The 24,125-nt window shown below is 45.6% G+C and overlaps 1 protein-coding gene across 3 annotated transcripts in view; it reads right to left on the bottom strand.

Annotated features, from left to right (window-relative positions):
• The window catches only part of DNAJA3 (DnaJ heat shock protein family (Hsp40) member A3), a 197,092-nt gene that overhangs the window by 6,406 nt on the left and 166,561 nt on the right, over window positions 1–24,125 (bottom strand). The gene's annotated exons all lie outside the window — the stretch shown is intronic.

The following is a 24,125-nucleotide window of genomic DNA, read 5'->3' as shown; positions in this document are numbered from 1 at the left end:
TTTGGAAGAACCGCTTATCATATTGGTTTGGCGCGTACACATTAACTAGTAATAAAGGGTGATTATTCACATGTACCTCTAGGAGAACATATCTACCTAGTGGGTCTGTGATCATCCGTTTTTTAACCATATGCAGCCCCTTACGAAATAAGATAATGACCCCCGCCTTTTTATTAGGCGTAGGACTCTCCACATAATCCCCCACCCACCATCTACATAGCTTCTTATGCTCTGCCGCCGTAAGATGCGTCTCCTGCAGCATAGCAATATGTTCTTTTTGCCTATTTAAGGATTGCAGGATCTTATTCCGCTTTATTGGGGAGGAAATCCCCCCTACATTCCAAGACACTAATTTAACCATATCCTGCAGGCAATGGTTTAAATGCTCGTTCACTTCTGAGATATCGGGAGCAGTGCCCCAGCCTACACCCCTCCCGTCTATCTTCCACAAAACCAGATCTGCTCTCCTTTCTCCCTCCCCTTTTTACATGTTGCGTATGGAGGCAACCCCCCTCCACCCCCAATACCCCCCTCTATCTCCTTCTATGCCTACTCCCCGTCCTTTAAGTTCTCTAAGAGAACTCATCACGTATTGGTGTCCCCAGTCCCCACCAAAAGACTTTTCCCTCAACCCAATTGTAGAGATTAATCAGTTACAAACATAGGTGTCTCTCCCCTCCCTCCAAGATATATTCACTCGTGACTCACACATTCAGTGTATCAGACTGTCCTTCCCTACATTCATGTTACCTCATACTCACAGTTATACTCCCCATTCAGCCACCAAAATTGACCTTATATTTCCAGTCCTACTGATCGTTTCTTTCCAGACCTTCCCCCAAAGTCCTTCGTATCCTGCCTTTGCTAGCTCTGCAGGAGGGAAAGTCAGGTGTTCGATTCTGGAGTCAGTCCTTGCACAAATTCTTTAGCTGCCTCCGCTGTATCAAAGTACTTTTCTGCTCCATCATGGTAGATTCGCAGCTTTGCAGGGTACATCAAGGCGAACCAGAGCTTTTTCTGATGCAACATCGTGCACACTGGCGCGAATTCCTTCCGTGCTGCCGCCACCTGTGCTGAGTAATCTTGAAAACAGAGCACTCGTTGTTCTTCATAACGAAGTTCACCTCCGGCTCTTATTGCTTGTAGAATCGCCTGCTTATGACCGTAATGTAGTATTTTTATAATCACTGCACGTGGTCTCGTGCCTCCGGATCTTTTCGGCCTCAGCCTATGGGCCCTTTCAATCCTCAACGGCCCTGGTAAATTATTAAGCTTCAGCGTTTTCGGGAGCCAGTTCTCCAATAGACCTCCTAACTCCATTTCCTTCAGATGTTCTGGCAAACCTATCAGACGCAGGTTATTACGCCTGGATCTGTTCTCCAGGTCATCCAATTTATTTTCTAACTCCACCACACGTTTCTGCAGGGCTTCCGCCGTTCAGATTCTAGCACGCGGTCTTCTAAGTCACTGAGCCTCTGCTGCAGATTATCAAGATCAAGATGAAATCCATCCAGGCGTTCATGCGCCGATTCAGCGCGGTCGAAAATTGCCTACAATTTCTTGTCGAGAGCCGCCTTTACTGCCGCAGTGACCTCCGCGGTTATTTCCGCTGTCCACACCGAGCATACGCTTGAACTTGGTGATTGCTGTCCAGCCGCCATCTTGGGCTCTGCTGTTTTAGGCTTTTCTCTCTCCTTCCGTGGCGCTTTTGCAGTCATTTCGACCTCTCACTCCTCAGACGTTCCGTCAGCTGCAATGCTTTCCGCTTGCACAGAGAGCACCCTCTTTTCCCTTTTTGGGTCGATTAAAGCGTTTGATGAGGGGGACTGGCAGGAGCTCCGCTCAGACGCGTCTTCACTCCTGCATCACACCACGTGGCCTCCCCCTCTCCAAGTCCATTTAATAATGGTCTATGGACTTTTTCTTTAGGAAGCCGTCCAAACCTTTTTTAATCTCCGCTAAGCTAACCGCCTTTACCACATTCTCTGGCAAGGAATTCCAGAGCTTAATTACATGTTGAGTGAAGAAATATTTTCTCCGATTCATTTTAAATTTACTACATTGTAGCTCCAGTCACCAAACCCTGCAATAAACAAGCACATTCCAGACCTATATAGAAAACCTATCATAAAACACAAATATTTAACCCTACCTATAGAGGCAGACCCTAGAATACCAACATACATCCTGCTAAAAATACACAAGTCAGAGTGCTACAGGTTCCTACACAAAAACTAAACACTAGCAGAATACCACACAGAAATTGCATGCTAGCAGAACACAGCACCTTTTTCATGTGCACAAAACAGACCCTCAACAAATATGAAACAAGGGACTACACATGAATAGTACAAATATGAAGACAAACAATGAACAAGACAACTCCAGATATACAGCAATACTAGAGAAATGGCAACTGAAATGCAAGATATCAGAGATACACATTTGCCAAAGTTCCCCCCCCCCCCCCCCCCAACTCTCTTGCCAGGGTTTCCTGTCCATTTGACGTCTTCTCTCTTCATGATAACCACTCATTTTCCCTCTGTGTCCATTATCTGTCCTACCTATCCAGCATCTCTCCTCTTATACCCCTCTCTCTATCCTCTTCACATGTTCCTCATCTACCTTCTTAGTGTCCAGTATCACCCATATCCCTGTCCCTATGCTCTCTACATGCTCTGCATCTTTCTCTGACCCTTTCTCCACACCTTGTACAGCATATCCCTTCTTTCCTCCCCTCCTACCACATCCCCCACCCTAAGGCCTGTACCTCTCTCTTCCCTGCCCCTCTGCAGTCTAGCATCCCTCTCTTCCCCTACCCCCTAATCTAGTCTCTCTTCCCTCCACTCCCCCTTCTCCTACCATGGGTCCAATCTCTCTCCCGTCTCTCTACAGTCTGGTTACTTTCTTCTCTCCACTTGTTCCCCCCTTCTAAAGACCAGCATCTCTTCCCCTTGCCCCCACTTCTGGGATTTGGCATCTCTTCCCCTTTCTTCCTGGTCTACCATCTTCTCCTCCCTCTGTAGACCCCCATCCTGCGGGTCTGGCATGGATCTAGCATGTCTTCCATTCCTCTCCCCCCCCCCCCCCCAAATAAAATCCTGTGTATCTGGCATCTATCTCCCTCTCCCCCTAGCTCCTGCAGATTTGGAGGCATCTCTTCCCCACAGTCCTCAAAAACCAGTTAGTTGCAGGCAATGCTGAGGCCATGCTCCTTCTTGCTTAGCTCTACCTTTTCTGCTACAACTTCCTGTGCTGCAACTGTCGGTGCACAGGACCAAACAAAGAGTAGGGCTGGGGCAGCCAGAAGGAGCATGTGAGCATGTCATCAGTGCTGCCCACAATTCACTGGTTTTCTAGGACCATGGGGGGGGGGGGGGGGGGGGGGTTGAGGGTGAAAGACATGCCCACTGGACTCGCAGGAGGGAACAGAAAAGAGGGAGAGCTGCCAGACCTCAGAAACACAGAGACAAAAAAAAAAATGGATTTCTGTTGATGTTTTTACGTTTATTGGCAATTTAGAACTATATGTTTCTGTTGGTGGTTTTAAGGGTCTGCTGGCAGGTAGTTTAGCTATTCCAAAACTGGCCAGTTGGCAACTCTACCTCCTTCTCCCAACTGAGAAAGCTTAAATATTAAATGCCTATAACACCTAGCACATGGTATGAAACACTCAAAGTCACATAACCCGGTCTGCTAAATCATTCCATTAAATCTTCAAATATCTTGATTGTAGAACGTAATTTACCACCATTCAAACATATAACTAAACTGTGGAAGTCAGTAAAACATTAAACCATCCACACAAGATTGCACAGAGGTCACAAAATGCTTCAATAGCACTGAAGTTATAAACATGTCAGACTTCTAGCAGTGCTCTGTTACAGACATGTCAAAAATCTTCAAATTAGTAAACAGATTCCTTCATCTTTAAATACTAATGTACACACACACAGATATACATAAGTTCATAAAAAATGGTCCTAAAAATGTGTATCAGTCAAAAAGCAGTTAAGTACCTTCCACACAAATGTGTAAGATGACCACTTCCTAAATGTTGAGGGTATATACTATAAATGGGCCAAGGTGGGCTAGCAAGGTTGTGTGTGCAAGGTTGTTTTTTTTAATTAAAAACAGAGAAGGCCACATTAATGAGTGCACCTGAACTCAGTGCTCCTGCTGAATGAGAAAATGTGGGAGTGGATTTTCAATGGAAGGGATAAGGAAAATATATTCCTTTTGTTTCTTCTTTCAACACTAGAAAGTCTCAGTTATAAATCAAGACATTTACCTCAACTTCCCTATCCCCAGCTGTCACTCTCACTCTCTTCTAGTCCTTCTCACTTCCCAGCAGTCTCACACTTCTAATTCTCACTCAATCACCTCTCACCTTGAAGATGGGAGCAGAATACTATTGAAAATGGAAAGTTAAATACTGACTGCAGAGGATTTTAGGGGAACTGAGAAAAACTCAAAGCCTTCTCCCCCTCCCCCCATTCCTAGGTCCTTTTACCCTACCTCCACAGCCAGGGCCAGGCACTTCATCCTCCTCCTGAGGCCCAATAATGTGGCTGCTAGATGACAAAGACCAAAACATCCACCTGAACTGATATGAAAGTGTGTCAGCAAGTCACAAGGGCTTTTTTACTACACTGCAGCATGAAGTAGCCTTTGCATACCCTTGCATGGGTCTTTTTCTGTGCGCTAAGGCCATTTTGCTGCAACCATAAAATGGCCAATTTCCCTTTTTTTTTTTTTGCATTAAATAGCCACATGCTAAAGTTGTCATTAGTATGTGATCATAAAAAAAATTATCACATGAGCACTTACTGTCACCTGTTTTGTAGGCTGTAAGGGCTCAGGTGGCAATCCTGCACTAACCAGTTATTGCGTGGAAATGTAGCTATGCTGATTAGCATAGGGACGGCCCCTGATACGCCCCTTCAAAAAAAAAAAAAAGGAAGAAAAAAATTTTAATGCATGGATTAGCACACACTAAAGTAGCACTTGCCACAGGTCACCAAAGCCATTTTAAGCAGAGTTAGGCATACATTAGCACCTAACACAGCTTAGTAAAAGGGCCTGTCAGTACTGTATGACATCACCACCAAGACAGCCACAAGTGTTATAACTTTACAGCCAGAGGTAATGCAAATGTACCCTATGATCTGGAAAATGACCTGGTGGGCTCGTTTTGGACCTAAGGCCATAGTTTTCCCACCCCAGGTACAGACCATAACAGGTAGTGCATTATACTTAATCTTTTGGGGAAACTTTGCTATCAAGTGTGACAGCCTACTAAATCAAGTCTTTACTGGACTCTGGACCCACACAAGATGCCATCATTTATCTCATGGTTAAACATGGCTAAAGAGCAGGGTGGAATGGGGGTTCCTTGTCTTTGGCATTACTATCAGGAAGCACAGCTTAGGGTGATCATTCAATGGCAGGACTCAATGTCCACCAAACAATGGATGATTTTGGAGTAGCATAGTTATGAAGACACCCCTTACGGGATATGATCTGGTTATACAAAGTGGGATCTAATTTTGAGGAACCCAGGAATCCCTTTACTAGGGTGACTTTTGGAGTATGGAAGCATCCTAGTGTTGTTACATCTTTCCCTTTGTAGGAATAGTCAGTTTCCACCAAGACTGACATATCTGGCCTTTTGGGAATGAGAGAGGACACTATTTACAAGTGCTTAATTATATGAATACCACTAGTCATCGGGAGAAGCGGAAACAGGGCATAGGTTCCCATTTCATGGGCTTTGCCTCACACTACTATAATATCATCAGCAGTTTGAATACTAGGCCAAGCAGGGGGAAGTTATTTACACTGCACCGGAGCTCGGGGGGTTGGGTGGGGGGAAGAAGATTTGCTCAGCAAAGTGCATCCCTCATATCAAATCTCCTTGCCTTTACACACAGAAATACAAATACACCTATACTGTACTTTAAGAATTTTGCATTGTATAGTATTCTGGAAAATTGTAAAGATAACATATCTAGAAAAGAAAGACATATTTTAGAAAAGAAAGACGGAAGTCTAAAAGACAGCCGGCCTGGTTGAAAAGTGAGGTGAAAGGCCGCGAGTGGTCATATTAAAATCTCTTAACTTTCGTCATAAACAACATATTCTGGACGCGATATGTGGAGGTAGTACCCTCACCTATCAAGATAAGAGGATCCTTTGCTTTCAGGATTACTCACAGCAGGTGCAAATGAGGAGGAAGTCCTTCGCGCCTTTATGTACGGATCTTTTCAACAAAAAAATAAAATTTGCGCTTCTATATCCTGCTAAGCTGCGCCTCACGATTAATGGAGTCACAAAATTTTTCGACACAGTTGAAGCAGCTAAAGCATATATCCAACAACATGGGGCCGAATAGACCCTCAAGGAGGAAGGATACAATCATAGAAACATACAGTGGATAAACTCAGGACAGTGGATTATTTTGGACTATCTTAACATGGAGAGCTACTCAAGGGGAGCGGACATGAGTTCTCCAAGTCTTGAATACTGAAGGATTGAGTTGTAACTTATTGTATGATATGAACAGAGCTTGAAGATAAGGGGTCTTACGGACGAGACAATACATAATATGACAACAGGGGAAACAGATATGGACCGAGGAATAAACTGTATGATTTCTGCAGACTTCTGGGCATGGCATGGCGACCTGCAGAATGCGGCTGAATGATTACACAGAACTGAGATCCAGCTTGGAATCGTTGAACTATTTCCTGGCCGATGAAAAAGAAGATGGTCAAAGACTGGTATATGAGAAGTGACCTGTAAAATTGTGAATGGTTAGGTTGCGGGGCCTGGAAAGGGTTGGATGGGTAAACGGTAACTGTAGGGTGAGTGCAGGTGTTAATAAGTGACTACTTCTTTGAACAGGAGGGAGGGAGGGAGGATTTAAAGGATGGGAGATAGGGGGGGGAGAGAGGGGGGTGGGTGGGAGGATGGGGGAAATTCAGGGTTTGGCTAACAGGATTTTGATTAGATATATGGGGTCAGAAGAGGTATGTGAGTGAGTTGAAAGATGAGTGGCTGATGGAACGAATAGTAGGAGTGGTGCTGCTGGGACACCATGACTGCATTCCTATAGATGTGGAACATATGTTGATGCAAGAGAGAGATATAGGAGATTGATGGGACTTAAAGTATACTCCTGGAATGTGGGAGGTATTTCATCCCCCATTAAACGAAAGAAAATACTTCATAGTCTTAAAAAGAAAAAGGCAGATATAGCACTCCTCCAGGAGACACATTTATCGTCTCAGGAGCATGACAAACTTAAAACCTGGTGGGTGGGGACAGTGTTGGAGGCCCCAGCGGTAGGGAAGAAGGCCGGGGTGGTGATATTGTTCCACAAATCCCTCCAGGTCGAGGTGGGGCAGATGTGTGTTGATCCTTAAGGGAGATACATTTTGGCACAGGTCAAGGTGAATGACACTACATACCTTATCAGTAATATTTATGCCCCTAATGTGTGTACTGTAAGAAATTCTTCCATACTCTCATCAGCAAGATACTGCACTTTAATGTTCCGCAGAAGATAATTGGGGGGGACTTCAATGTGGTAGCGGATTCCACCATGGATAAATCACATAATGTAGCAGGTGCGATAGGGGAGATGGATAAAGGTATAAATCTGATGTGTGGAGCCTTGGGAGTGGTTGATGTGTGGAGGGTTCTAAACCCAAATACCAAAGACTATACGCATTACTCTAGAGCCCACCACACGCAATCACGAATAGATTACCTACTAATAGATGAAGAAAGTTTTGCAGGCATCTCAGAGGTTGCAATTGATCCTACGATTATATCGGATCATGCGGCAATATTTATTGAATTTAAAGATCAGAATTCACAAAGTAGACAGTTTAGATGGATATTTCCCATGGACCTGTATTATGATCAGGAATTTTGGACATATATTAGGGGGAAATGGGAAGAATATACACTACATAATGCATCTCATGTAGATACACCGATACTGTTCTGGGAAGCTGGGAAGGCTGTTTTACGGGGTGAGATTATAGCGTACAGTGTCAGAAAAAAAAAAACCCAGAGAGATCGTGAGATCATCAGATTGGGGGAACAGTTGGTGCAATTGAGGAGGTCTTATGGGCAAAAGTCCGCAAATCATACCCGAGAACAATTATTAGCCACCCAGGTAGCCCTAAATGAGCTGTTACATCAGCGAGCAAGTAAATTTGCTGAATACTATAGATAACTATATAGGTTTGGCAACAAACCAGGGAAGATGATGGCAGGTCTAGTGAGGAAGGCGAAGGGGCAGAGGAGAGTGTTGGTGGTTAAGACACGGATGGGAGGCCTGGTACATGATGATGTAGAGATACGAGATGTGTTTAGGGATTACTATGCTAGGCTATATGCTAAAAATGATGATGATGATTTAGATCCTAATATATATCTAGAGAATGTCACTAAGCCAAAGATCTCAGAGCAACAGAGGAGGGAGCTAAACAAACCGACTGAGACGGATGAGGTCCTTAGAGAAATAAAAGGCAGTGCATTACATAAGGCTGCGGAGCCAGATGGATTTAGGGCTGAATTGTATAAAATCTTAATGCAGGACATAGGAGACCCCTTAACTAAGGCCTTTAATAGATCAGTTGAATTAGGGGAGCTTCCGCAGTCTTTGCGACTAGCGGACATAATGGTATTTACGAAACCCGAGAGAGATCCGACCTTACCAGATTCTTATAGACCAATCTCTTTGATTAGCTATGAGGCCAAGTTGTTGGCTAAAATTTTGGCCTCGAGATTGGCAAGTGTTACCGAGCATAGTTGCGGTCCCTCAGGTAGGCTTTGTGCAAGGGAGACAGAGTGGGAAAAATATTAGGCTGATATTGGCATCAATGGAGAGTGTGTGCAGGGAAGGCGGGGATTCCCTCTTGATCAGTTTCGATGCCGAAAAGGCGTTTGATCGGGTTGAGTGGGAATTCCTGTTTGCATCATTAAGGGCGTATGGCTTTGAAGGCTACTTCGCACAAGCGATCTCTATATTATATAAGAACCCTATGGCGAGAGTGTTGGTAAACAGAGCGTACTCTCGAAGCTTTGTAATTAATAGAGGAACCAGACAGGGATGCCCTCTGTCCCCTTTACTTTTTGCTTTCACGTTGGACCCCTTGATCAGGGAAATTATGGGTAACACTGAGATTGAAGGTATAAAATTGGGAACCAGAGAATTTAAGATCTCGGCCTTTGCCGATGACATTTTGGTTCATCTAGCTAGACTGGAGAGATCGCTGCCGGTGTTGGAGGTTTTTGAAGAATATGGGGCCTTCTCGGGATTTAAATTGAATTTTCAAAAATCTGAGGGATTGCCCACAACCAATACGGTAAGGGAGCAATGGAAGGGAAAGTTTCCACTGCGATGGGCGAATAAGGAGTTTAAATACCTAGGCATAACACTAACTGGAGACCTGAGGAGATTATATAGACAGAATGTTGATAAGTTACTACAGTATACGAGACATAAGTTAGCAGTATGGGAGGGGCTACCTATAACATTAAGTGGGCGAGTTGGTTTGTATGCAATGATGCTCTTTCCAAAATGGCTGTATGTATTAAGACAGCTGCCTATATTATTACAGACTAAAGATATAAAGAAGCTTCGAGGAATGATGTCTAGGTTCTGTTGGAGTGGGAAAAAGGCTAAAGTTAAATTGGACTATCTTTATGGGAAAAGGACAGAGGGAGGCTTGGGGCTGCCCGATATTAAACAATATAATTGGGCCTGCTTGGCTCGGCACCTAGCGGATTGGGTATTGGAAACAGAAGAGCATACAGCATGGAATATTGAGTGTGCATTATTTAGACCATATCATCCCTATTATATGTTACATGTTGAGGGTAAAATGTTACCTAAGGAATGGGGCCATCATATTTTATTACACCCAATGCGAAGTATATGGCAGTACATATTAAAGAGACTAAATAAGAACCCACGGTGTACGGATCTCCTCCCACTAGTTGGGAATGGAGCATTTGAACCAGGGAATGCTCACCTGAAATTTATAAAGTGGGCACAGGAAGGAGTGGTATTAGTGGCAGATGTCATGCAAGAAACGGGGAAGGCTATATCCAGGGAGGCCTTAGAGGATATGGTGGGAGTAGAGAATGTGACATGGTATGACTATTATCAGCTTCATAGCTATATTGAGCACTTACATAGAGAAAGATGTGATAGAGAGATGTATGAGCTACTGGTGAATTTGTTTCTGCCTCAGGGAAGAGAACAGACTTCGGTGTCAACACTGTATAAACAGCTAGGTATGATTGCCCCGTACCGAAGCTATGAGGCAGTGGCTAGGCGATGGTCTGAGGATTTGAGGGTAGAGATTAGCAGTGGAGATATAGCCCAGTCATTGAAGGAGATTGTACATAAAGTGACTAGTGTCAGACATAGGGAGATACAATTTAGAATCATTCTGAGAGCATATTTCTCTCCCATACAGGCTTATCATGCAGGTAGACTGCAAGCACCACATTGCAGTAAATGTAATTTTCAGAGAGCAACACTGTATCACATGTTTTGGGGATGTCCTGTTATTAAAAAGTTTTGGGGTCCAGTGCTGGAATTTTGCGAGGCTCTGTTGCATAAGAACATTGGGCTCACGCCTAAAACTGTCGTGCTAGGACTGGGGGGGAGTGGGTCAATTAAGCGATACAAAGAAAGCTTATTTATATATAAGGCACTCATTATTGGGAAACAATGTATTTTACAATACTGGACACAGGAAATAGGACCATCCTTTTGGCAGTGGAGGAGTTCGCTTCATTCCCTGGTGCGGATGGAAGCACATGCTATGAACAGTAGCCCTAGAAGTAAACAACGTTTCTGGGAAGTCTGGGAACCGTATGTGCAGGCTATATCAGGCAGAGTTCGCAGCCTATTGGTGAACTCACTCACTGGGGGGGGGGGGGCAGGAACGGAAAGTTAAAAAATGACATGTATGCCTATTTGAATTATGTTGATGTGACAAACATTAAAGCAAGGGTATAGGGGGGGATGGGGGGTGGGGAGAAGGAGGAAAACTCACAGAAAAGTTTGATAACACTTCAGTTAAAGGTTTTGTTAAAGAAGACAGAGATCTGTATTAAGTAAATGTTTATTGATCTATACATGTTGTAAACTGTGACATCAATAAAACAGTTAAAACATAAAAGTGAGGTGAAGGAAGCTATTAGGGCTAAAAAACGCCTTCAGAAAATGGAAGAAGGAACCGTCTGAAAATAACAAGCAGCAGCATAAGGCGTGTCAAAGCAAATGCAAGGCGCAGATAAAGAAGGCCAAGAGGGATTACGAAAAAAAGATAGCATTAGAGGCAAAAAAACATAGTAAAAACTTTTTTCGGTATATTAAAAGCAGGAAGCCGGCAAAAGAATCGGTTGGGCTGCTGGATGACCAAGGGGTAAAAGGGGCGATCAAGGAAGAGAGACTGAATGAATTCTTTGCTTCGGTCTTCACTGAGGAAGATTTGGGTGGGATACCGGTGTCGGAAATGGTATTTCAAGCGGACGAATCGGAGAAACTTACTGACTTCACGGTAAACCTGGAGGACGTAATGGGGCAGTTCAGCAAACTGAAGAGTAGCAAATCTCCTGGACCGGATGGTATTCATCTCAGAGTACTGATAGAACTGAAAACTGAGCTTGCGGAGCTACTGCTAGTGATATGCAACTTATCATTAAAATCGAGCGTGGTACCGGAAGATTGGAGGGTGGCCAACGTATCGCCGATTTTTTAAAAACGCTCCAGGGGAGATCCGGGAAATTATAGACCGGTCAGTCTGACGTCAGTGCCGGGGAAAATGGTAGAGGCTATTATTAAAAACAAAATTACAGAGCACATCTGAGGACATGGATTACTAAGACCGAGTCAGCACGGCTTTTGTGTGGGGAAATCTTGCCTGACCAATTTACTTCAATTCTTTGAAGGAGTAAACAAACATGTGGACAAAGGGGAACCGGTTAATATTGTGTATCTGGATTTTCAAAAGGCGTTTGACAAGGTACCTCATGAAAGGCTACAGAGGAAATTGGAGGGTCATGGGATAGGAGGAAATGTCCTATTGTGGATTAAAAACTGGTTGAAGGATAGGAAACAGAGAGTGGGGTTAAAATGGGCAGTATTCACATTTCTAGTAGCGCTTTAGAAATGTTAAGTAGTAGTAGTAGTAGTAGTAGAAGGGTAGTTAGTGGGGTTCCTCAGGGGTCTGTGCTAGGACCGCTGCTTTTTAATATATTTATAAATGATTTAGAGATGGGAGTAACTAGCGAGGTAATTAAATTTGCTGATGACACAAAGTTATTCAAAGTTGTTAAATCGCGACAGGATTGTGAAAACTTACGAGACTGGGCGGCTAAATGGCAGATGACGTTTAATGTGAGCAAGTGCAAGGTGATGCATGTGGGAAAAAAGAACCCGAATTATAGCTACGTCATGCAAGGTTCCACGTTAGGAGTTACGGACCAAGAAAGGGATCTGGGTGTCGTCGTCGATAATACGCTGAAACCTTCTGCTCAGTGTGCTGCTGCGGCTAGGAAAGCGAATAGAATGTTGGGTATTATTAGGAAAGGTATGGAAAACAGGTGTGAGGATGTTATAATGCTGTTGTATCGCTCCATGGTGCGACCGCACCTTGAGTATTGTGTTCCATTCTGGTCGCCGCATCTCAAGAAAGATATAGTAGAATTGGAAAAGGTGCAGCGAAGTGTGACTAAAATGATAGCGGGGATGGGACGACTTCCCTATGAAGAAAGATTAAGGGCTATTCAGCTTGGAGAAGAGACGGCTGAGGGGAGACATGATAGAGGTAAATAAAATAATGAGTGGAGTGGAACAGGTGGATGTGAAGCGTCTGTTCACGCTTTCCAAAAATACTAGGACTAGGGGGCATGCGATGAAACTACAGTGTAGTAAATTTAAAACAAATCTGAGAAAACTTTTCTTCACCCAACGTATAATTAAACTCTGGAATTCGTTGCCAGAGAAAGTGGTGAAGGCGGTTAGCTTAGCAGAGTTTAAAAAGGTGTTGGACGGTTTCCTAAAGGACAAGTCCATAAACCGCTACTAAATGTACTTGGGAAAAATCCACAATTCCAGGAATAACATGTATAGAATGTGTGTACGTTTGGGAAGCTTGCCAGGTGCCCTTGGCCTGGATTGGCCGCTGTCGTGGACAGGATGCTGGGCTCGATGGACCCTTGGTCTTTTTCCAGTATGGCATTACTTATGTACTTATATATTAGGATAATTCACTTTTATAACTACTGTCTTAGAGTGGTCCCTGAAATATAATTAAACACATTTTTGAACAAAATCACTAAATATATAGAGGATACCTTCAAAGTGAAAAAGGAAGGCATTAATTACTCCATTCTGATGTAACTATTACAACAGGTTTCCATCTCTCAATGTAAATCTAGTTTGTTTGTTTTTTACAAAGAAAGAAAATTTACTTCTGGCAGAACACCTAAGTATTGCTATGTGTATAATTAGTCATTAGTAAATGAAGAGTTTCCAGTAGAGCATATAGTATGGAACAGAAAAGTGTATACATATAACCAAATTTTTCACTCTGTGCAGTTTCTCCACTGAAATTGCATCTGTACAAACAGCACGGGGCAAGGTATCAATGTAAATTCTGTATTCACATACCTTTAGATAATTTATTTTATTTAAAGAGACAGCAGCTGGAAAATTCATACCAACCAGCCAAGGAGAGGTACGACAGAGATTACTCATGACCTTTGTCACTCTGGGGTAAGTTAGTTTATAAAATGAGGGTTGTGCATGTTGAATAATGAAGTGTTCAAAATGCTCAAGTGGGCTCTTCTGGTCTGTGCTGGGACCGCTGCTTTTTTTTTTTTTTTAAATTATTTATTTATAATTTCACAAATTAATACAAGATAACCTTGCACCAGTAATACAGGGATGATATACCTTAATAGGCAAAACAAGTAAAATATCTCATTTTAGAAATTTATAACCCTATTCTTAGACCACTAAATAAACCACAAAGGGGGGGGGGGGTCATTTAAGTTGAGGAGAACATACAAATTATTTGTTATATTTAGAAATTGGGACCTGGACCAACTCACGGGTAATTACTACTACATACTACCCTTTACCCCGAAAGTCATTTGGGAATCTTCTTAAAATCAACAAAGCTTTTCAATTGCTCAGGTTCATAAAAAAATATACTTATTATTCAAGTACTTTATCAGGCATTTACACGGATAAGTCAGCAAAAAGCTAGCTCCCAATGCCTTGACTTCATCTCTCAATAAAAGAAACTCTCTCCTTTTTTCCTCGGTTAACCTCGTGACATCCAGATAAATCCAGACTCAAGCCCCTAGAAAAATTTTTTGAGCATTTTTAAAGTATAATTTCATAATTGAATTTAAGTCCTGCTCAAAAACAAAAGAAATCAACAAAGTAGAATGAGTGTGGATTTCAGTCTGTGAATTTTCTAGGAATGCTGTTAAATCTTGCAATCGACTGACTTGTGAATCCTGGTCTTCTGATTTTCTCTTTTGTTCCTCCATCTTTTTGTGGTATTGGGAGATAATATATTTTATTAATTGGAGGAATCATCTCGGAGGAACAATTAAGAACTTCAGATAGATATTTTTTGAATAGTTCCAAAGCATTCAGTTCTGCCATTTTAGGAAAATTTAATACTCTCAAATTGAGCTGCCTGTTAAAGTTCTCCAGTTGGTTTATTTTATTATGGATAATAGCCTTATCTTTAATCAAGGACTCAGTTGTATTTTTTAAGGAAGAGATTTCTTGTTGAAAGAGAGCATTTTGAGTACAAGAATCTTGCTTTATTTTTTCAATTGAGTCATGCAAAGAATCTACTTTAGTTACCAGAGAGGCTGTATCAGCAGCAGCTTTAGTTAATTGTTTTGTTCAAACTTTGTAACATTGCCCATATGGCTTCAAGGGTTACCTCCGCGTGAGCTCCAGGCTGATGGCTATCTTCTCCAGGTTTTCCGGGCTGAAACTTCTTCGGCGCCTTCTTCAGACGCTATCGAAGATTCTGCCTCACCACGGTAGCTCGCTGGACACGGAGGTAGGTTGAGATCAGGCGAGGAAAGAGTGGTATCTTGCCCCAGGGAAGTCGTCGCTCCTCTGCTCGCTTCCACAGCAGGGCCCATCGCCTCTTTCTCCTGTGGCGTGCTCGTAGCAAATCTGTCGAGAGTCGATTGGACAAACTGAGTGGTCACCGCCGCGGGTGGTAGGCTCTTAACCACCCCTTTCCTTTTAGTATGAGGCATACTAGGTAATAAAAATATATTTTCCCACAAGAAAAGAGGAAAAATCCACCGAGTCTCGACAAGAGCTATCAAGCTGCGTCCGCCATCTTGGAACACTTCCCTGATCCAGTTTCTCCTGGGACCGCTGCTTTTTAACATTTATAAATGACCTAGAGATGGGGGTAACTAGTGAGGTAATTAAATTTGTTGACAACACAAAAGTTATTCAAAGTTGTTAAATCGTAAGAGGATTGTGAAAAATTACAACTGGACCTTACGAGACTGGGCGTCTATATACCGTTTTTCTACAGTTTTTGCAACCACATTCAAAGCGGTTTATCTGGGGCAATGGAGAGTTAAGTGACTTTTACCCAGAGTCACAAGGAGCTGCAGTGGGAATCGATCCCAGTTCCCCAGGACCAAAATCCGCTGCAGTAACCACTAGGCTACTCCTCCAGATGACGATTAATGTGAGCAACTGCAAAGTGATGCATGTGGGAAAGAGGAACCCGAATTATAGCTACATAATGCAAGGTTCCACGTTATGAGTCACTGACCAAGAAAGGGATCTCGGTGTCGTCGTTGATGATACGTTGAAACCTTCTGCTCAGTGTGCTGCGGCGGCTATGAAAGCAAATAGAATGTTAGGTATTATTAGGAAAGGAATGAAAAACAAAAATGAAGACATTATAATACTCTTGTATTGCTCCATGGTGCGACCACACTTCGAATATTGTGTTCAATTCTGGTCACTGCATCTCAAAAAAAGATATAGTGGAATTAGAAAAAATGCAGAGATGGGTGACGAAAATGATAAAGGGGATGGGACGACTTCCCTATGAAGAAAGGCTAAAGCGGGTAGGGTTCTTCAGCTTGGAGAAAAGACGGCTGAGGGGAGATATGATAGAGGTGTATAAAATAATGAGTGGAGTGGAAAGGGTAGACGTTTAATGAAGCTACGAAGTAGTAAATTTAAAATGAATCAAAGAAAAGTTTTCTTCACTCAACGTGTAATTAAACTCAAATTCGTTGTCAGAGAATGTGGTAAAGGTGCTTTGCTTAGCCAGGTTTAAAAAAAAGGTTTGGGCAGCTTCCTAAAGGAAAATGGACTTGGGGAAAATCCACTGCTTATTTCTGGGATAAGCAGTATAAAACGTTTGGTACTTTTTTGGGATCTTGCCAGGTATTTGTGACCTGGATTGGCCACTGTTGGAAACAGGATGTTGGGCTTGATGGACCTTTGGTCTGTCCCAGTATGGCAATACTTATGTACTTTTGTACTCTGTGGGGTAATTTAATAATGGCACATAGGTGTATATACTGCCTTTATAAAATTGGTACCACCATATGAGCCTGTGTGTTTTGTTAGCTTATGCACTCTGTTATAAAATTATGCAAGCAACATTTCAATAAAGCATGTGGAGGGTATAGTAGAAATGGAAAAATAATTCAAACCAATTCTTACTGATGCTGCCCATGTTATCAGGAGATGCCCGTTCAGTCCTGTTTTATGCAGGCTGCATAGGGATAAGCATTAACTGAAGACTTCAGGAGCAGAACTCATACATGGTGCCCAGGGAGTGTCCAGATCAAGTAAGAGATAGACAATGGATGTATAAAAGGTGTTTGTGGAAGACTTATAATCCCAGTGTTTCCAATCAGTTGAACATGTAACATGTTAATAGTTATGTTATTCACTCTGATGTCAAACTTTCTCTATTAATAACAACCTCAATGCGTGCCCAGCATGCATCCAAAATTAGTCGACAAATATTGCAATATAAAAGTTACTATTTTTTTTTTAAAGTTTTTGATGGACCTTCAGAATTGGTATTCCTCCAACAGGCAGTTCAATACTGCTTATGGACTCCTCTTGTCATTACCAGTCCTTTTTTGTAAACAGATTTTTAATAATTTTGCAAACACTTGTATTTCTTCATTTATAAATCGAAAATAATACTTGTACAACAGACAAACTACCATTTTGAGGAATTAGCGTTTCCATTTCACTTGTGTGCCTGATTGCTTGTTTTGCTTGCACCCCCTGACGAAGCTTGTGTAAAGCGAAACATGGATCCAAGTCGGATAACTGCGGATATCTGGTGCACCGTAACTATCAACAACAGCTGCTCTTTAATGGCCTTTTTCAATTGTGACATCTGATTTGATGGATTATAGGAAACTAGTAAAAAAGGCCCGTTTCTGGATCAAATGAAACGGGCGCTAGCAAGGTTTTCCTCCCCAACACCCCCTCCCTCCCTACCCACCGGTTCGTCGTTCTGAAGCCGCTGAAGGCATAGGTCCGCACCTTCATCAGCTTCTTGGTTGTGAAGCCACTGACGCCATTGCCCCGCCCTCGATGCGTGACGCCATTGCTCTGCCCTCGACGTCATCACGTTTGACACGAGGGTGAGGCCCAGCGACATGGTGCTTTCGGTGGCTTCAAAACCATGAACCCTTCATTACGGAAGTGACGTCAGTTTCTCAGAACGTTGAGGGTGAGTTTTATATACAGAAGTGACGTCCGTGTCCTCAGAACGTTGAGGGTGAGTTTTATATACAGAAGTGACGTCCGTGTCCTCAGAACGTTGAGGGTGAGTTTTATTATATTAGATGTTTCTATGGAGATTTTTTTGATATTGCTTATGAAGAAATGTACTGTATTTTTTAGATTGAAGTTATTAGTTATTTTTGATGACTGCTGCCTTAAATTTATGAGGAAGTGCAATGATAGATAACGGTGACTTTATAAGTGAATTTTCATCATTTGTCACGGTGATTTTCTAAGCACCTTTGCAAAACTTTTTATATTTAAGTTTATTTCTTTTTTTGATACCTGGGACATAGTTATATTTATGTAATTTGTTAACCTGATACTGCTTTAAGGTAAAATTATGTATAATCATACCTGATAATTTTCTTTCCATTAATCATAGCTGATCAATCCATAGGCTGGTGGGTTGTGTCCATCTACCAGCAGGTGGAGATAGAGAGCAAACTTTTGCCTCCCTATATGTGGTCATGTGCTGCCGGAAACTCCTCAGTATGTCGATATCAAAGCTCCATCCGCAGGACTCAGCACTTAGAGAATTACACCCACGAAGGGACACTCTGCCCAGCTCACCACCGCCGAAACGGGGGAGGGGAATTAACCCAGCTCATCCCCACACAAGTGGGGGAGGGGAATCCGTCCAGCTCATCCCCGCGGAGCGGGGGAGGGACACCACACCCGCCTATGCGGGGGGATCTGGCTTATCCTGCAACCGCGGGAGGAGCTGACTGACCCTAACACCGCCGAAGCGGGAGGGGTACAAAGCTGCCCTACAGCCGCACGAAGCGGGAGGGAGTGCCGGCAGAATTTTAAGTCTCAATCCAGCCCCGTAAAACGGAAGGGAGAGGAATGCAGCAGCTCACTGTAACACAAACTCGTCTTAACTCTTGAAGAATCCAAGTGAAAAAACTTGAACACGAAGTCTTTCTGAAGTAACTGAAGACTAAACTTGAACCTGAAATGCAACCAGAATAAAAACAGTACAGATATCTGGGAGGGGCTATGGATTGATCAGCTATGATTAATGGAAAGAAAATTATCAGGTATGATTATACATAATTTTACCTTCCATATCATCAAGCTGATCAATCCATAGACTGGTGGGATGTACCGAAGCAGTACTCACCCAGGGCGGGACATTGAAATCCCTGACCTCAACACTGAAGCTCCAAACCGGGCCTCCGCCCGTGCAGCCACAGTCAAACGATAATGCTTGGAGAATGTATGAGCCGAAGCCCAAGTTGCCGCCTTGCATATCTCTTCCAAGGAGACGGATCCGGCCTCTGCCATCGAGGCCGCCTGAGCCCTCGTGGAGTGAGCCTTCAGCTGGATAGGCGGCACCTTCCCCGCGGCCACATAAGCCGCTGCAATGGCTTCCTTGACCCATCTTGCCACTGTAGGCTTAGCAGCTTGCAGACCCTTACGAGGACCTGCAAACAGGACAAACAGATGATCCGATTTCCGGAAATCATTGGTCACTTCCAAGTATCTGATGATGACTCATCTCACATCCAGATATTTAAGAGCAGAGTACTCCTCTGGGTATTCCTCCCTACGAAAGGAAGGGAGACAGAGCTGCTGATTCACATGGAAGCGAGAAACAATCTTGGGCAGGAAGGAAGGCACTGTGCGAATAGTCACTCCTGCCTCAGTGAACTGCAGAAAAGGCTCTCGACATGAGAGCGCCTGGAGCTCGGAAACTCTTCTGGCTGAAGTGATAGCCACCAAAAAGACTGCTTTCAACGTCAGGTCTTTCAGAGATGCCCTCGACAAGGGTTCAAAAGGCGGCTTCTGCAATGCTCTTAGTACCAGGTTGAGATTCCACGCAGGCACCACTGAGTGCAGAGGAGGGCGCAGGTGATTAACTCCCTTGAGAAAGCGCACCACATCTGGCTGCGAAGCCAGGGAAGCACCCTTCAGGCGGCCCCTGAAGCAAGCCAGAGCCGCTACCTGGACTTTAAGGGAACTGAGCGACAGGCCTTTCTCCAGACCTTCTTGCAGGAACGCCAACACTGAAGAAATTGGAGCAGTGAAGGGAGAAAGTGAGCCTGCTTCACACCACGCTGCAAAGATACCTTGGCGTAAGCAGTAGAAGTAGAGCGCTTCCTCGGTCTCAGCATAGTGGCGATGACCTTGTCTGAGAAGCCCTTCTTCCTCAGACGCTGCCGCTCAATAGCCAGGCCGTAAGACCAAAGGGGGAGGGATCCTCCATCACCACGGGACCCTGATGTAACAGGCCCTGCTCCACTGGAGCCGCAGAGGATCGTCGACTGAGAGCCTGATCAAGTCCGCATACCAGGGACGCCTGGGCCAATCCGGACCCACCAGGATTACCCTGCCGGGATGCTTTGCCACCCGGTCTAGCACCCTGCCCAACATGGGCCAGGGCGGGAACACATAGAGAAGCTCTTGTGTCGGCCACTGTTGGAGAAGAGCATCTACTCCCAGGGATCGAGGGTCCCGTCCTCTGCTGAAAAAGCGCGGCACTTGGCAATTGGCCGATGACGCCATCAGATCTAGGCTCGGCTGGCCCCAGCGCTTCGTGATGTCCAAGAACGCCTGAGCAGATAGCTGCCACTCTCCGGGCTCCAAGGTATGGCGACTGAGAAAGTCCGCCTTGACATTCATGACTCCGGCAATGTGGGCCGCTGAAAGCTGCTCCAGGTTCGCTTCCGCCCACTGACAAAGATTCATAGCCTCCTTGGCTAGAGGGGCGCTCTTGGTACCTCCCTGGCGGTTGACATAGGCCACAGCCATGGCATTGTCCGACAGGACCCGTACAGGCTTCAACACCAGTACCGGGATGAACTCCAAAAGCACCAACCGAATGGCTCTGAGTTCCAGGAGGTTGATAGACCACTTTGCCTCTGCAGGAGACCAGAGCCCCTGCGCTGTCCTTCCCAAGCAGTGGGCTCCCCGGCCCGACAACGAGGCGTCCGTCGTGACGACAATCCACTCTGGGGTCACCAGAGGCATTCCCGCAGACAACTTGTCTGTCTGCATCCACCAGCTCAGCGCCTTGCGCACTGCTGGGTCCAAGGGAAGGCGCACAGCATAATCCTCCGACATCGGAGTCCAGCGCTGCAGCAAAGAGTGTTGAAGTGGTCTCATATGAGCCCTGGCCCAGGGCACAACTTCCATCGTGGCCGTCATAGAGCCCAACAGCTGCACATAGTCCCAAGCCCGAAGGGGAGAGGCTACTAGGAACTGATCCACCTGAGCCTGAAGTTTGACAATCCGATTGTCTGGCAGGAACACTCTGCCCACTTGTGTGTCGAATCGAACTCCCAGGTACTCCAGGGACTGAGTCGGGCGCAGCTGGCTCTTCTCCCAGTTGATGATCCATCCCAGGGAGCTCAAAAGAGCAACTACCCGGTCCACAGCTTTGCCGCACTCTGCATAAGAGGGGGCTCGGTTCAACCAGTCGTCCAGATAAGGATGGACTTGTACCCCTTCCTTTCGTAGGAAGGCCGCGATGACCACCATTACTTTGGAAAAGGTCCGCGGAGCAGTAGCCAACCCGAAAGGGAGGGCTCTGAACTGGAAGTGTCGTCCCAGGACTGCAAAACGCAGAAAGCGTCGATGAGGAGGCCAGATGGGAATATGCAGGTACGCTTCCTTGATGTCCAAGGATGCCAGGAACTCTCCTGCCTTCACTGCCGCTATAACAGAGCGGAGAGTCTCCATGCGAAAGTGCCGCACTTTCAAGGCCCGATTGACCCCTTTGAGGTCGAGGATAGGCCGGACAGAACCTCCTTTCTTTGGTACCACAAAGTAAATGGAGTAACGTCCCTTGCCAAGCTGACTTTCTGGCACCGGAACGACCGCGCCCAGGCGGATCAGATTGTCCAAGGTCTGCTGCACTGCCACAGCTTTGACCGGAGACTTGCAGGGAGAGAGTACAAACCCGTCTTTTAAGGGTCGGCAGAACTCTAGCTTGTAGCCGTCTCTGATGACTTCCAGCACCCACGCGTCTGAAGTTATTGTGGTCCACTCGCCCAGAAACGAGGACAGCCGTCCTCCAATCTGCACTGGGGCGTGGACCAAGACCCCGTCATTGGGTACGAGACCCTGGGGGAGGACCGGAGGGAGCACCTCCGGTCTCTGCGAAAGGAATGCTGCTTGGGGGAGAAATTCCTCTTGAAGGAAGAGGGGGCAGAGGAACCCGACTTGCCCGGGCGGTACCGACGGGCTTCCTGCAACCGTCCTCTGGAGGTACCGGGACGAGTACTAGCCCGAGCCCTGACCTCTGGTAATTTCTTGCCCTTAGACGTGCCGAGATCAGTCACGATTTTGTCCAGCTCGACCCCAAAGAGCAGCTTGCCTTTAAAAGGCAACCTAGCCAGGCGGGATTTAGAGGCGTGGTCAGCAGACCAATGTTTCAGCCAAAGCCATCGCCGCGCAGAGATTGTCTGAGCCATGCCTTTCGCTGAGGCGCTCAATACATCATACAGCAAGTCTGCCAAATAGGCTAAGCCCGATTCCAGGGCCGGCCAATCAGCCCTCAAGGAATGATCCGAGGGGGAAGCCCGCTGCACCATAGTCAGGCACGCCCTGGCCACATAGGAGCCGCAAACTGAGGCCTGCAAACTTAAAGCAGCCGCCTCAAAGGACGACCTTAAGGCCGCCTCCAATCTTCTGTCTTGGGCGTCCTTTAGGGCCGTGCCACCTTCCACCGGCAACGCCGTTTTCTTAGTCACCGCAGTGATTAAAGAATCCACGGTAGGCCACAGATAGGCCTCACGTTCACTCACAGCCAAAGGATAGAGGCGGGACATAGCCCTAGCCACTTTAAGGCTCGCTTCTGGGACATCCCATTGAGCCGAAATTAAGGTGTGCATGGCATCATGCACGTGGAAGGTTCTAGGCGGGCGCTTCGTCCCCAGCATAATGGCAGAGCCAACAGGGGCTGAGGGAGAGACGTCCTACGGAGAGGAAATCTTCAAAGTGTCCATGGCCTGTAACAACAGGTTGGGCAAATCCTCTGGGCTAAAAAGCCGCGCTGCAGAGGGGTCATCCGCTCCATCCGAGCGGGGATCCGTCTCCTCCAAGGAATCCGCAAAGGACCGTTGGGAGACCTCAGACACGCTGCCCTCATCTACATCGGAGGAGACAAATTCCTCCAAGGCCTGGGAATCAACCCGAGGGCGTTTACCTCTGGGAACCTCAACCTCTTTACCAGACGAGGGAGCAGGGGCAGCGTTGTGCATGAGGAAGGCCTGATGCAGCAGCAAAACAAACTCGGGGGAGAAACCCCCCAGACTGTGCACTTCCGCAGCCTGGGCAACAGCCATAGACGCACCCTCAACCGGCGCTCGCAATAGCGGGGGAGAGACATGCTGCGCATCCAAAATGGCGTCCGGCGCGAAACTCCGCGAAGGAGCCGCGCGGGAAGAACGGCTCTTAACTTTAGCCGCTTCTGTGCCGTCGCCCAAATTAAGGGCGTTCATGGCATTAATGTCTCCAACCTCAAGGGCGGCCCAAGAAGAAGCCGTCCGAGCCGCGTGGCCGGCCAAGATGGCGGAGGCGAGGAGCGGGGGATGGGCGTTTATGGCGTGAAAAACCGCCACGCCGGAGGAAGGACCGGGACATTCATCGGTCACGAAACTGTCCCCCAACAAGGGCGAATCAGGCTTTAAGACCCCCGCATCCCCTCTAGAAGCGCTCAAGCGACCCGGGGAGCGACCCTTTGCGCCCTCACCCTCCGACGCCATATGCCACGAGGAGAAGAATCGGGGAACCCCCTGCCCGCTAAAAAAGGTAAAAATTACCTGCTGTCCGCTCCGAGTTGTAACGACCTGGTGTCCCAGTGAGTAGCTGCAATAGACGCTTAAATAAACGTCGAAATAAACGCCTTTAAGGACGTTCAAAATTTTTTTTTTTTTTTTTTTTTTAAACGGAGCCAGCGGGAGGGGGGAGAAAAGGAGGGACCTGGCACCACCAGGTTTGCACTTGCTCAAAAGAGCCCTCAACCCCAGGCACTCAACAAAACCTAAAAATTAGGCTTGGAGGCCTAGCCAGAGCTGCTGCTGTGTGTGACCACCACCTGCTGAGATAGAGAACATACTGAGGAGTTTCCGGCAGCACATGACCACATATAGGGAGGCAAAAGTTTGCTCTCTATCTCCACCTGCTGGTAGATGGACACAACCCACCAGTCTATGGATTGATCAGCTTGATGATATGGAAAGTAGTTTTACATTTTTTGAAATCCCATTTGATTATTTTTCAATGAATACGCATGAGATAAACTTGAAGGGTA

This window comes from Microcaecilia unicolor, chromosome 8 (assembly GCF_901765095.1).
Source record: "Microcaecilia unicolor chromosome 8, aMicUni1.1, whole genome shotgun sequence".
Taxonomy (NCBI): Eukaryota; Metazoa; Chordata; class Amphibia; order Gymnophiona; family Siphonopidae; genus Microcaecilia; species Microcaecilia unicolor.
This window is presented reverse-complemented; position numbering and strand designations above follow the sequence as displayed.